Genomic DNA, 12,479 nt, shown 5'->3' with positions numbered 1-12,479 from the left:
CGGGCTTGCCACCTATAATGGAGGAGAGCAAGCGGAGAGCCTTCCCAATCCCTCCAAGGGAGAGCGGGTATGCCTTGTCCCTTATTTAGTAAGAGAGCTCGGATTCCCAATTCATCCGTTTCTTCGGGGGCTCCTGGAGTTCTACGGCCTCCAGTTGCACAACCTTACGCCTGCCTCCATGCTGCATATCGTGGGATTCGTAGCCCTTTGCGAGTTGTTTTTGGGCTGTGAGGCTCATTTCGCTCTGTGGAAGAAGCTGTTCTGCCTTGTGCCCCGTTCTTAGAAGGGGTCAATATATCAAGTGGGCGGAGCCGAAGTGTGGCGTATTGCTGGGACCGGATACCTGTCCGGGACCCCAAAGAAGGCGCCCGAAGACTGGCCTTCAGAATGGTTTTATATAGAAGACGTCCCCCTCCCGGATCCTATTCGGATCGGCCTTCCTGAGTTCGACAACACCCCTTTGAAGAAGCGCCGAAGCTGGCGTCCACGGAGCTCCCTGGAGGAAGATGACAGGGACATTCTTTACCTGATGAGCCGGATAAGTTTTTTAGCTTGATCCGGATTGACCATGATCGAGGTCATGGCCATATGCATCATGCGGGGGGTGCAGCCGCTTCAGTATAGAGGCCACCCCATGTGGGATTTCAATGGGGAGGATGACGCCACCCGCTACGGCCGTAAAGGGCCGGGATCGGTTGCTGATCTAATAAAGATCTTATCCACTTTGTACAAGGGAGAAGAGGAGGAATTCCTTCGTGTCAACCCGCAGGGCGGATTTTCTATGTACAATCCTCCGAGCTGGGTAAGCGGAGACTTTTTCCCGCCCATCCGTTTCATATTTCCGCAGTTAAGTACTCAGTCTAGCGATTTCTACGCAGGAACTGCGCCAGGCTGTAAGGGAGATAAACAACCCCCCTCCACAACCCGAGGACCCTGGACGGTCCCTCGACCCGGCCTCCCAAGAGGATCCGGACATATCTGTGGAGCTGATCGATGGGGTGTTTTACCAATCGAGCAAAGATAATGCTTTGGTGGCCATTACGGCCGATTACCCTGGGCTAATTCCAGCCTGACAGGTGACTGAGACCGAAGTCCCAGCACTTCAAAAAGGGATTCGTCCTTGCGTGTTTTTGATCGCCATATAACAGTCGTGTTTTGCAGGGGAGGTCCTCGAGGCAGATGGCTGAGCCTGCGGCGACTGGACAACAAGGGGCCGCGAGGCCAGGTAGGCTGAAAAGACCCGCAGTCCGGATTGAGACACCGGCGCAGCGGTACCGCGCGCCGTCTTTATTGCAAGACATTATTCTCAGAGGCATATTAACGCCCATGCCTTCTTTTCAGGAAAAAGAGCGCTCCCCGGACTATACCCAGAGAGGCTACCAATCGTGCCTCCACAAGCCAAGCTCCAAGGCCGGATTCGGAGGCGGGAACGAATACGAGGCGTGCGCCGGGTGCTCCTCCGACAGAGGATGTGGATAAACTGTCCGCCACCCATTCCGAGGTGGAAAGTGTCATGAACCACAGGCGTCGCCGGACTGTTCTTCGTGACGCTTGTTTCTCCCAAGAGGCATTGGATGCCTTCAACTCGGGAGACGCGCACCTCCATGCCGCTCAAAATGGTCTAGCCAGAGCCACGGAGCAGTATGTAAAAGACATACGAGTGAGAAAATTTGGTGATTATATATATCAGTAGCCCCTGAGACTTGAAACAGTTAGGATAACTGATTTAAGGATCATTTGTTATGCAGGTTCTTACAGAAAAGAATACTCAACTGTCCCTGGAGCTGGAAGAGTGCAAAGCCCAACTTCAGGCCGCACTGGCCGCAGCAGGGGAGCCCAAAGAGACCCCCTCTGGTAACATATCTTCAAATGATGAGCATCATATAGAATGCGGCGTGTATGCAGAGCTGACGATAAAATTGCAGATGACACTGGAGTAAATCCGGATAAGCAACAGCTCCAACGCCAGCTGAAGGCTGGTGAGAACATGCTTACGAGGGTGAGGCAGGAGAAAAATGATCTCCAAGATGCCAACACCAAGCTGGGTGTGGAACTTCAAGATGTTCGTGCCCAACTGTCGGACTCTGTTAAGGAAAATTGACGGCTTCGACGCGGCATATTTAGTAAGTGCTTGAACGAACTTTGAAAAAGAGTTCGGCGAGCAAGCTGGCTGACAAAGTTATGTCTGGAGGTATGCTAACAGGTCGTCCTGCCAAGGAAATGCCCGGTTCAACGGGTGACGTTCTTCTCGAGCTCTCACAGCTCCACGAACGAGTTCGGCAGGTGATGCAAGGCGTCGCCCGGGCCTTGTGGCCATCCGTCTCCATACCCGAAGGCCTTGGAGAGCTTGCAGAAAAGCTAAAGGGAGCGCGTCGGCACTTCCGATTATGGAAGATATCGACCTGCCGTCAGGGCGCCAGGGAAGCCTGGGCAATGGTGAAGACACGGTACACGAAGGCTGACCCGAACCACATGGCCGAAGTCGGACCTGTGGGGCCTGATGGGAAGGAGATCCCTGTGAGCTTAGTGTACGGCCAAGTAGAATTGGCTGCAAAGTATTCCCAACAGGACTGTAGACTAGACAGCCTATTGGATGGTATTGAAGAGGAATTCAACCAGTCAAATTGACTATGTAATTTTAAAGTGACATGTATAATGCCTTCTAGCCGGATTGTAGATCGTTTGTCGTGGCGGACCTTTTCGCTTCAACCTCGGGACCCGACAGTCCATAGTGTATCCGAATACCCTCTCGGTTATGTAAGAACCGGGGCATGCGTGGAGACCAGGCGTAGGGGTCATTAGTGCTTTATCAGACAAGTGCCCAACTAGTTATGTTATATTACATGGGTAGTAAGAAACATCTTCCAGGGAGAATGGTTCCATTAAGGGTTCATTTCCCGAGGTAAGCATGCCCTAAAGTGCATGTCTGGACTGCGACAAGAAGCGCAGAAAAGGCATCTGGGGGTAGATATGAATAATAAATAAAAGTCATCTTTTGTTCACCGACCAAATATTCCTTTAAGAACGCTAGCTTTCGGCTTCACCCAGTCTGAGCTACGCGTCCGGCTGACCCGGCGGTAACAATCGTAGAGGTGCTCCCCTTATGCCCTAGCCGAATTAACGGGAACGTAGGGCATAAATACAAGAGCTTGTTCTTTTTCTTATCCAGCAGCCGTAGAACTAGTTCGCCAACGTTATAAGTTTTGGCCCATACTTCTCTGCTTTGGTATCTGTGAGCCTGTTGCTGGTAAAATGCGGAAGGGGCTTTGGCTACGTCGCGCTCTTACTCCAAGGTGTCCAGACTGTCATGCCGATCGAGCTCGGCTTCTCTTTCTTCGTACATGCGCACTCGAGGTGAGTCATGAATTATGTCACAGGGCAGGACTGCCTCTACACCGTACACCATAAAAACGGTGTATATCCGGTACTACGATTCGGTGTGGTCCGCAGCCCCCAGAGTACGGAGTCGAGCTCCTCTACCCAGTGCGTGTCAGACTCCGTTAAGGAGCGCACTAATCTGGGTTTAATGCCGCTCATTATAAGACCATTTGCTCGTTCGACTTGACCGTTGGTTTGTGGGTGATAGACTGAAGCATAATCGAGCTTGATGCCCATTTTGCTGCACCAGAGTTTTACCTCATCGGCTGTGAAGTTCGTGCCGTTATCAGTGATGATGCTGTGGGCGACGCCGTAACGGTGTACAACCCCGGATATGAAATCTATCACCGGTCCGGATTCGGCTGTTTTAACCGGTTTAGCCTCTATCCATTTGGTGAATTTATCCACCATGACCAATAAGTATTTTTTCTTGTGGGTTCCCCCTTTAAGGGGTCTAACCATGTCAAGCCCCCAGACCGCGAAGGGCCATGTAATGGGGATTGTTTGGAGGGCGGTGGGTGGCATGTGGCTTTGATTTGCAAAGAGCTGGCAACCAGCGCAACGTTGGACCAAGTCCTGTGCATCTACCCGGGCCGGTGGCCAATAGTATCCTGTACGGAAGGCCTTGCTTACAAGAGCCCGGGCTGCGGCGTGATGACCGTCGAGTCCGGCATGAATTTCTGCCAAAAGGTTCCGCCCTTCCTCTTCGGAGATGCACCTTTGGAGGACTCCGATAGCGCTTTTTTGTACAATTCTCCCTCATGGACCCTATAGGCCTTGGATCGCCGCACTATGCAGCGTGCCTCATTTTGGTCCTCCGGAAGTTCTTGTCTAGTTAGGTAGGCCAGGAATGGTTCTGTCCATGGGGCAATAATGGCCATTATTTCGTGGGTTGGTTGTGTTATTTCGGTGGCGGAGCCTCCGATTGTGTCAGAGAGTTTGGTATTGGGTATTTTGGCCAGGTCCGGACAGTTGTTACCAGTGTCCCCTTCCCATGCTACGGATGGCTTGAAAAGCCTTTCCAGAAATATGTTGGGAGGGACCGCGTCGTGTTTTGTGCCGATGCGGGCGAGGATATCCGCCGCCTGATTGTTTTCCCGAGCCACATGGTGAAATTCGAGCCCCTCGAACCGAGCTGACATTTTTAGGACGGCATTGCAATAAGCTGCCATTTTCGGATCCTTGGCATCAAAGTCTCCCTTTATTTGGGATATCGCGAGGTTCGAATCCCCGTGCACCTCTAGGCGTTGAATGCCCATGGATACTGCCATCCAGAGACCATGTAGAAGGGCCTCATATTCGGCTGCGTTGTTGGAGTTCGTATACATTATCTGTAGTATGTATTGAATGGTGTCTTCTGTTGGGGACATCAAAACGACGCCAGCCCCCAGACCAGCCAACATTTTGGAGCCGTCAAAGTGCATGATCCAGTTTGAATATGTGCCGTACTCTTTAGGGAGTTTGGCTTCCGTCCATTCAACAACGAAGTCAGCCAAAACTTGTGTCTTAATAGCTCGCCGTGGCTTGTAAGTTATGTCGAATGGGAGGAGCTCAATGGCCCATTTGGCAATCCGTCGCGTCGCGTCGCGTCGCGGTTGTTTATAATATCGTTAAGTGGTACTTTCGAGGCTACCGTTATCGAACACTCTTGAAAGTAGTGTCGCAGCTTCCGGGATGCCATAAATACCGCGTACACTATCTTTTGATAATGCGGGTACCGTGATTTGCATGGAGTAAGGACAGTGGACACATAGTAAACCAGCTTTTGAAGGGGGAATTTGTGTCCGTCCACTTCTCGCTCGACGACGAGCACTGCGCTTACGACTTGATGAGTTGCCGCAATGTATAATAGCATTGGTTCGCCAATGTTTGGCACGGCCAGGACTGGGTTTGTTGTCAATATGGCTTTTATTTCGTTGAGTCCGGCCGTGGCGGCATCCGTCCACTCGAAGTGTTCGGTGCGCCGGAGGAGGCGATAGAGGGGTAATGCCTTTTCGCCCAAGCAGGAGATAAAGCGGCTTAGAGCCGCCACGCATCCAGTCAATTTTTGTATTTGTTTGAGGTCTGTTGGGGTAGCCAACTGCGACAACACTCGGATTTTGGCCGGATTAGCTTCAATACCTCTACTGGAGACAATGAATCCCAGGAGCTTTCCGGCCGGTACGCCGAAAACGCATTTTTCCGGATTGAGCTTGATGTCATATGTTCGGAGGTTGTCGAATGTGAGCCTCAAGTCGTCTACTAGAGTTTCGACATGCTTGGTTTTAACGACCACGTCATCTACGTATGCCTCCACTGTTTTGCCGATCTGGATTGCCAGACATGTCTGAATCATGCGCTGGTATGTTGCGTCGGCGTTTTTGAGCCCGAAGGGCATTGTGTTGAAGCAGAATGGGCCGTATGGTGTGATGAATGCCGTTGCGGCTTGGTCTGGCTCTGCCATTTTAATTTGATGGTAGCCGAAGTATGCGTCGAGGAAACACAATGAATCGTGTCCTGCGGTAGCATCGATGATTTGATCGATGCGGGGGAGGGGGAAGGGATCCTTTGGGCAAGCCTTGTTAAGGTCCTTAAAATCGACGCACAAGCGCCAGGATTAGTCCTTCTTTGGTACCATCACCAGGTTTGCTAGCCTGTCCGGATGTTTTCTGTCTCTGATGAATCCGGCCTCCGATAGCTTGGCTAGTTCCTCTCCCATGGCTTGTCTCTTAGGTTCGGAGAAACGTCGAAGAGCCTGCTTGACTGGCTTGAATCCTTTTAGGATATTTAGGTTGTGCTCAGCCAGCCTGCGTGGGATTCCTGGCATGTCTGAAGGGTGCCAGACAAAATGTCCCAGTTCTTGCGTAGGAACTCTCGCAGTGCGGCGTCAACATCAGGGTTTAATTGTGCCGCGATGGAAGCTGTTTTTGTAGGGTCCGTTGGATGGACTTGGAATTTGACTATTTCGTCCGCCGGTTTAAAGGAGGTGGACTTGGATCTTTTATCGAGTATCACGTCGTCCCTGTTCACCGTGGAGCGCAGTGCAGTTAGTTCCTTGGCCGCTAGGGCTTCGGATAGTGCCTCAAGGGCCAGTGCAGCTGTCTTATTTTCGGCGTGGAGTGCTATGTCCGGATCACTAGCAAGAGTGATGATTCCATTGGGCCCGGGCATTTTGAGCTTCATGTACCCGTAATGGGGTATGGCTTGGAAGATTGTAAACGCCTCCCGCCCTAATAGAGCGTGGTATCTGCTGCTGAACGGGGCCACTTCGAATGTAATTTCTTCGGACCTGTAATTATCCGGCGTGCCGAATACCACGTCTAGTGTGATTTTTCCAGCACAGCGTGCTTCCCGACTGGGGATGATTCCTCTAAAGGTTGTGCTACTTTGCTCAATGCGGCTCCAGTCTATTTCTATCTTTTGAAGAGTTTCCTCATAGATGAGGTTTAATCCGCTGACGCCGTCCATGAGTACCTTGGTGAGTCGAAAGCCGTCCATGATAGGACTGAGGACCAGTGCGGCTGGTGCTCGGGCTGTCCGGAATTTAGGTTCGTCACTGGCATTGAAGGTAATAGCCGTGTCACTCCAGGGATTTATTTCTGCTATGTGGCAGATTTCGGCCATGCTGCGGAGTGTTCGCTTGCGTCTATTATTTGACGTGAAGGTCTCAAAGACCATTAACACCGTATTGTTGTCCACGGGATGGTGCTCTGCGGTCTTTGGGAGGAGTAGATCCTCACCACTTTTGGCCACCTGCCGGAGTATCCAACATGCTCTAAGGCTTTGCGTTGGTATTGCATCCGCTGTACTATGAATTTTGTAGGGTCCGTTGAGCCATCCCTCCAGTACGGTTCCCTGCCCCGTAGAGGGCTTTTGCTTTTTGGTTGTTAACCCAGGTGTATTGTGATAATGCACCCTTTTATTTCGGACTGGATTTGTATTCAAGGCCGGATTATCCCAAAATTTTATTTCGGTTTTCCAGGCGCTTTCCATCGCACAGTACTTTCGTACTATGGATGTCAAGTTAGCAAAGCGTGTAATTTCGCGACGACTTGTGGCATTGAGGATTCCTTTGTCCGCGCAATTATTGCAGAAGAATGAAATTGCGTCTTCCTCACGGCAGTCCTTTATCCTGTTCATGACCAGGAGGAATCTGGCCCAGTAATGGTGTACTGTTTCTTCGGGCTCTTGGTTAATTTGGGATAGATCGCGTATGTTTGGGTGGGTGGGTGGAATTGAATCCGAATCCTCACCCAATCTGAGACTCTGGGGCCAAGGAGTTTTCGAACTCGGAAGTTTGGATTCTTGGATGTTTTCCGATAAATCTAGCCCGCTGCCTGATTCTAGGTTCAGGCCTTGAGTGACGTCCTCCCCTCCGTGGGTATCCGGCTTGGAGGGATCAGGAATCCGGACATAGCTAGTCCTTAAGATAGATGAAGGGTTGCCACATTGTTCCTCCACCACTGCAACGTGATGGGTGACCTGGGGAGAGTTGATCTCTCTCAGATCGGGTTTAGGCCCAATCTGATCGTAGTCTGTAGCGACTCCCAGGGCGGCGATGCGATCCAAGAGCTCGTTCAGGGAAGAGATCTCCATTGGATCTAACTGCTCGGCGAGTTCCGAGTTGACGTGAAGATTGATTTCGATGACCCGAGAAGTCATCGTCGGCGCAGCGGCCGAACAGGCGGTCATAAGAAAACCACCTAGCCGAGTTTGGTCGATAGCCAAAGCTCCCTGAGCAATAGTGTCGTCTTTAAAGATGGGATGAGACATCCTTCCTGGTGGCGACGGCATAGCGGAACTCTCAATGAAAGCACCAATGTCGGTGTCAAAACCGGCAGATCTCGGGTAGGGGCTCCCGAACTGTGCGTCTAGGCCGGATGGTAACAGGAGGTAGGGGACATGATGTTTTACCCAGGTTCGGGCCCTCTTGATGGAGGTAAAACCCTACGTCCTGCTTGATTCATATTGATGATATGGGTAGTACAAGAGTAGATCTACCACGAGATCAGTGAGGCTAAACCCTAGAAGCTAGCCTATGGTATGATTGTATGTTATTGTTGTCCTACGGACTAAAACCCTTCGGTTTATATAGACACCGGAGAGGGTTTGGGTTACACAAGGTCGGTTACAAAGGAGGAAATATCCATATCCGAATTGCCTAGCTTGCCTTCCACGCCAAGTAGAGTCCCATCCGGACACGAGACGAAGTCTTCAATCTTGTATCTTCATAGTCTAACAGTCCGGCCAATGGAGATAGTCCGGCTGTCCGGAGACCCCCCAATCCAGGACTCCCTCGGCCATACTAAAACAAATTTAAAAATAAATTAGTACTATGTCATGTTAAATCCAATGAAATACGTATAAGATATCAGTGAAGAACAAAAACAAAAAAAGAAACTTATATCCCATTTGCTATAATTTTTTTGGAATTTTCAACCCCTTTTGATAATACTTTTAACAGACATTGACCATACTCTTAAGCCAGGCCGGAATGCATCCCTCCTCCTCTTAAAAGATTTGCAGCCCAGTAATTCGGAGAAAACAAATAGGCCTAGCTTGGGTATTCTTCAAAAAGAAATACTGGGCTACCTATTTTCCCAAAGAACTGGTGCATGAGCATTTAGCTTTATTTATGTACTTATTTATGTTTAGGGGACCATGAGCATGTACCTGGGCCGGATTCATGTGAGAGCCTCCCTTCCAGTTAATTATGGGCTTCTCTATTGGGCCTTCATCGGTGGGCTGCATGTTATCAACAAGTGGAAAATGTGTTCCGAGTCTAAAAAAATGTGTTCCGTCCGATAAATAGTATGCGCTACGTACGGTACGGGGCACTAAAGGATCGAACCGTGCAACGACTTCCAGAACATTGTGTTTGTCGTTCTAACAACACATTTATTCAACCAGCAGATGAAATATACTACTGATTGTACATTGAAAACAGCAGCAGCAGCAACCAGGGCTGGGGGTGCAACAGAAGCAGTAAGCAGGCCGGAAGAGTGAAGACTCAACTCTCTCTTCCAAACCAAACATCAGCCATCATTACAAAAGGGCTACCAAAAAAGAACAAGTGTATGCATCAAACTAAATAAAGATCCTACTACACCAAGTGTACGCATCTAACTAACTGGCTCAGTTAGACGTTACTATTTTTTTCGAAACGGAGGCAAAAGAATTGCCTCGTAGATTAATTAAGAAGAAGAGAATTGCCCGGTTAATCTACGGAAAACCAGGCTAAAACCGAAGACGTTACTATTTATTAAGCTGCAGTGGAGTCGCAGATGGAGAGGAGTGGGAAACTTCACTGTTTCGGGTGCGCGCCAGCACAGCCGTGGTGCCACCCACGGGAGACAGGAGCAAGAACAGAGGTTGAAGAAGGAGCACGGCTGTTGGATTAATATCCAACGGTCCAGCTGCTAGAATCATTTGTTGATTAAGTTGACAAAGTCGTGCATACACGTCCACTTAGTAGGCCCACAAGTTAGTCACCAAATCTGACGGGTCCCAGCTATCAACGGGATGAATACTTTTTTCGCAAAACAAGGAGGCACTTCCTTCCGTGCGAAGATACAGCCGGTGGGTCCCAGCTGTCAGGTGGAGGAAACATTTTTTTCAGCTTAATAAGGAGGAACTTTCCTTGCGTGCGACCATGGACCTCGTGGGTCCCAGCCGCCAGGCTCTCCACGTAAAGTCCTCTTCCGATGACTCTCGTTTGTTGACCATGCCGCACCGAACTCAGCGAGGCAGTGGACGACGGCGAGGCCCCGGACGGGAACGACTTGGAGATGGGAAAACGCGGCAGTGGAGTCGCAGATTGAGAGGAGGAGAAGGGTTATAACTGGTTCTGTTGCGGTGTGGGGCTGTAGTCTGTGGAGAATAACATGAGGTGTCGAGGGGTGGAGGGATAGCCTGGCTGGCGGTGGGGTAGCGCTTCGCAGCGATGCGTGCTAAGCAAAGTCGCTAGCCGCCGGAGGCCGGACCAGGCGGTCCCGGCGACGCTGGAGGAAGAAGATGAGAGATTGAAGGTGCATGCCAACCGATGGATATAAATCCAATGGCTGTGGATGACACAATCATTTGTTGACCAAGTTGACAACGCCCTGTGTAGGCTTCGACCTATTGGCCCACATGTCAGCCTGCAAAAATGTGGCATATATTTAACCCATGTTTCCTAGAATGTACAGTCCATTTGCTGGGCTGGGTGAGCAAATAATTTCGCGTCAATCAAGCCCATTTATATTTTCTAAGAAATCCATGCCCATTTTCACTTCCTTGAAATACACGTATTAGGTGGGCTCGTTATATATACTCCCTCCGTCCGGAAATACTTGTCATCAAAATGGATAAAAGGGATGTATCCAGATGTATTTTAGTTTTAGATACATCCCTTTTTGTCCATTTTGTTGGCAAGTATTTTCGGACGGAGGGAGTATAATGTTATGTTAGAAGGAGCAATTAATATCAAAGAATAAACCGGAGAGGCACATTTTTTATATATATGATTAAGAAATTAGCGAGTTATTGCTCAAAATAAAAATGAGTGCGTTATTATTAAATTGGTCCTTAAAATCTTCGCAAGCTTTTGTACGCAATCACCAGGATTTTCCTTGCCAACTTCCGTTAAACATTTACTTTTATAAGTTGGGATGTTTTTATAATGTATATATAAGTCTCTATAAAATATACGATAATAGTAATAATATAAATATATATAATGTGCTTAGAAGGGAAAACATAAATTGGACACATCATTACTTTTATAAGAGACCTGCGTTTTGTACCCCACAGTAGGCATACTAACAAGTTCACACACAAATACAACAGAAAAGGTAAACATTCATATAAAACTCAGGTTCACAGGACACGTTCATATCCATAGCCAACATTCACAATCAACAACTCAAAAGATTCATATATACACAAGCTCAGCATATCTATGCATCCAAATGATTGATAGATCACACGACAATATTCATACATAATTTACGAAAAGATTCAGATATACACATGTTCAGTATGTTTATGCATCCAAATGATTGAGATCACAGCCAATATGATCCATGGACGAACTTTAATTACCTAGGGTATAGACTGGTAAATGGTGTTCAATCAAAGGTACTTCTTGCTAAAATTAGTTCTTGTACGAGTAAACTTTCAAGTACATAAGAGGCAGCACAGACAATTTGAACTTTGCTTGTAGGTTTATCCTCAAATAGTGGCCTCGTGCCGAGGGAGGTTTGAGCAACTTGGCCACTACTTTCATCCAACCAGTTTACTGGGTCATCTTGGTCCTGTATCCCGCCAAAATTCTACATTGAAGACGAGAAAGGAGGCGGTTGAGAAAATGAACCACCCAAATTTTTTGTGTAGTTCAACTGAAATGGAGCATCCTTGGTGTGCAGACTGATTAAGTGCTAGATGAATATACGCGTCAACCAACTTGTCTGGAATCTTTAGACTCCATGCCATATAGTTCGCTACCATATGTGCCGATAACCAAAAGGCACAAGTTGGGACCAAAGACTGGACTGCATTTTTCTGGGCTATGCACCAAGCAATATTTTTGGCATTCACTCTCCTAACACTTGGAGTTTGACAATTGGTTGACGCCGGTTGATACTCGAATGAATATAGGCACTTCTTGTCAACATCGATTCTTGTCTGAGTGAACTTTGGAGTACATAGCAGTAGCATAAGTACCTGTCCATCTGATCATTTTGTGCAGTTCTACTGAAATCACCCGATGTAATGATTTGCCTGCGAGTTCAGGCTCCAAATTACTCCTTTATGAAATCGGCAAATAGTAGCACAATACCAAATTACCAATACATATGACAGGCACAATAATCAGGATAAAGACCAGTACCAACCTGTGTGAGGTAGCATATCAATTACTGTTTCCTTTGACTGGAAGCCGAGATAAGCCAAGCGACTGACAGCAAACGAAGAAAGCATGCAGAGTTTGTTGGGGAACGTAGCATAAATTCAAAATTTTCCTACGTGTCACCAAGATCTATCTATGGAGTCATCTAGCAACGAGGGAGGAGTGGATCTACATACCCTTGTAGATCACGCGCGGAAGCGTTCAAGAGAACGGGGTTGATGGAGTCGTACTCGTC

General features: G+C 48.5%; 1 pseudogene; it reads left to right on the top strand.

The window, feature by feature from the left end:
• Positions 1-12,479, top strand: part of LOC147972382 (uncharacterized) — a 242,583-nt pseudogene that overhangs the window by 70,544 nt on the left and 159,560 nt on the right.

The sequence above is a fragment of the Triticum urartu genome, chromosome 5A (assembly GCF_056163025.1).
Source record: "Triticum urartu cultivar PI428250 chromosome 5A, HENAU_Tu73, whole genome shotgun sequence".
NCBI classification, from domain to species: Eukaryota; Viridiplantae; Streptophyta; class Magnoliopsida; order Poales; family Poaceae; genus Triticum; species Triticum urartu.
This window is presented reverse-complemented; position numbering and strand designations above follow the sequence as displayed.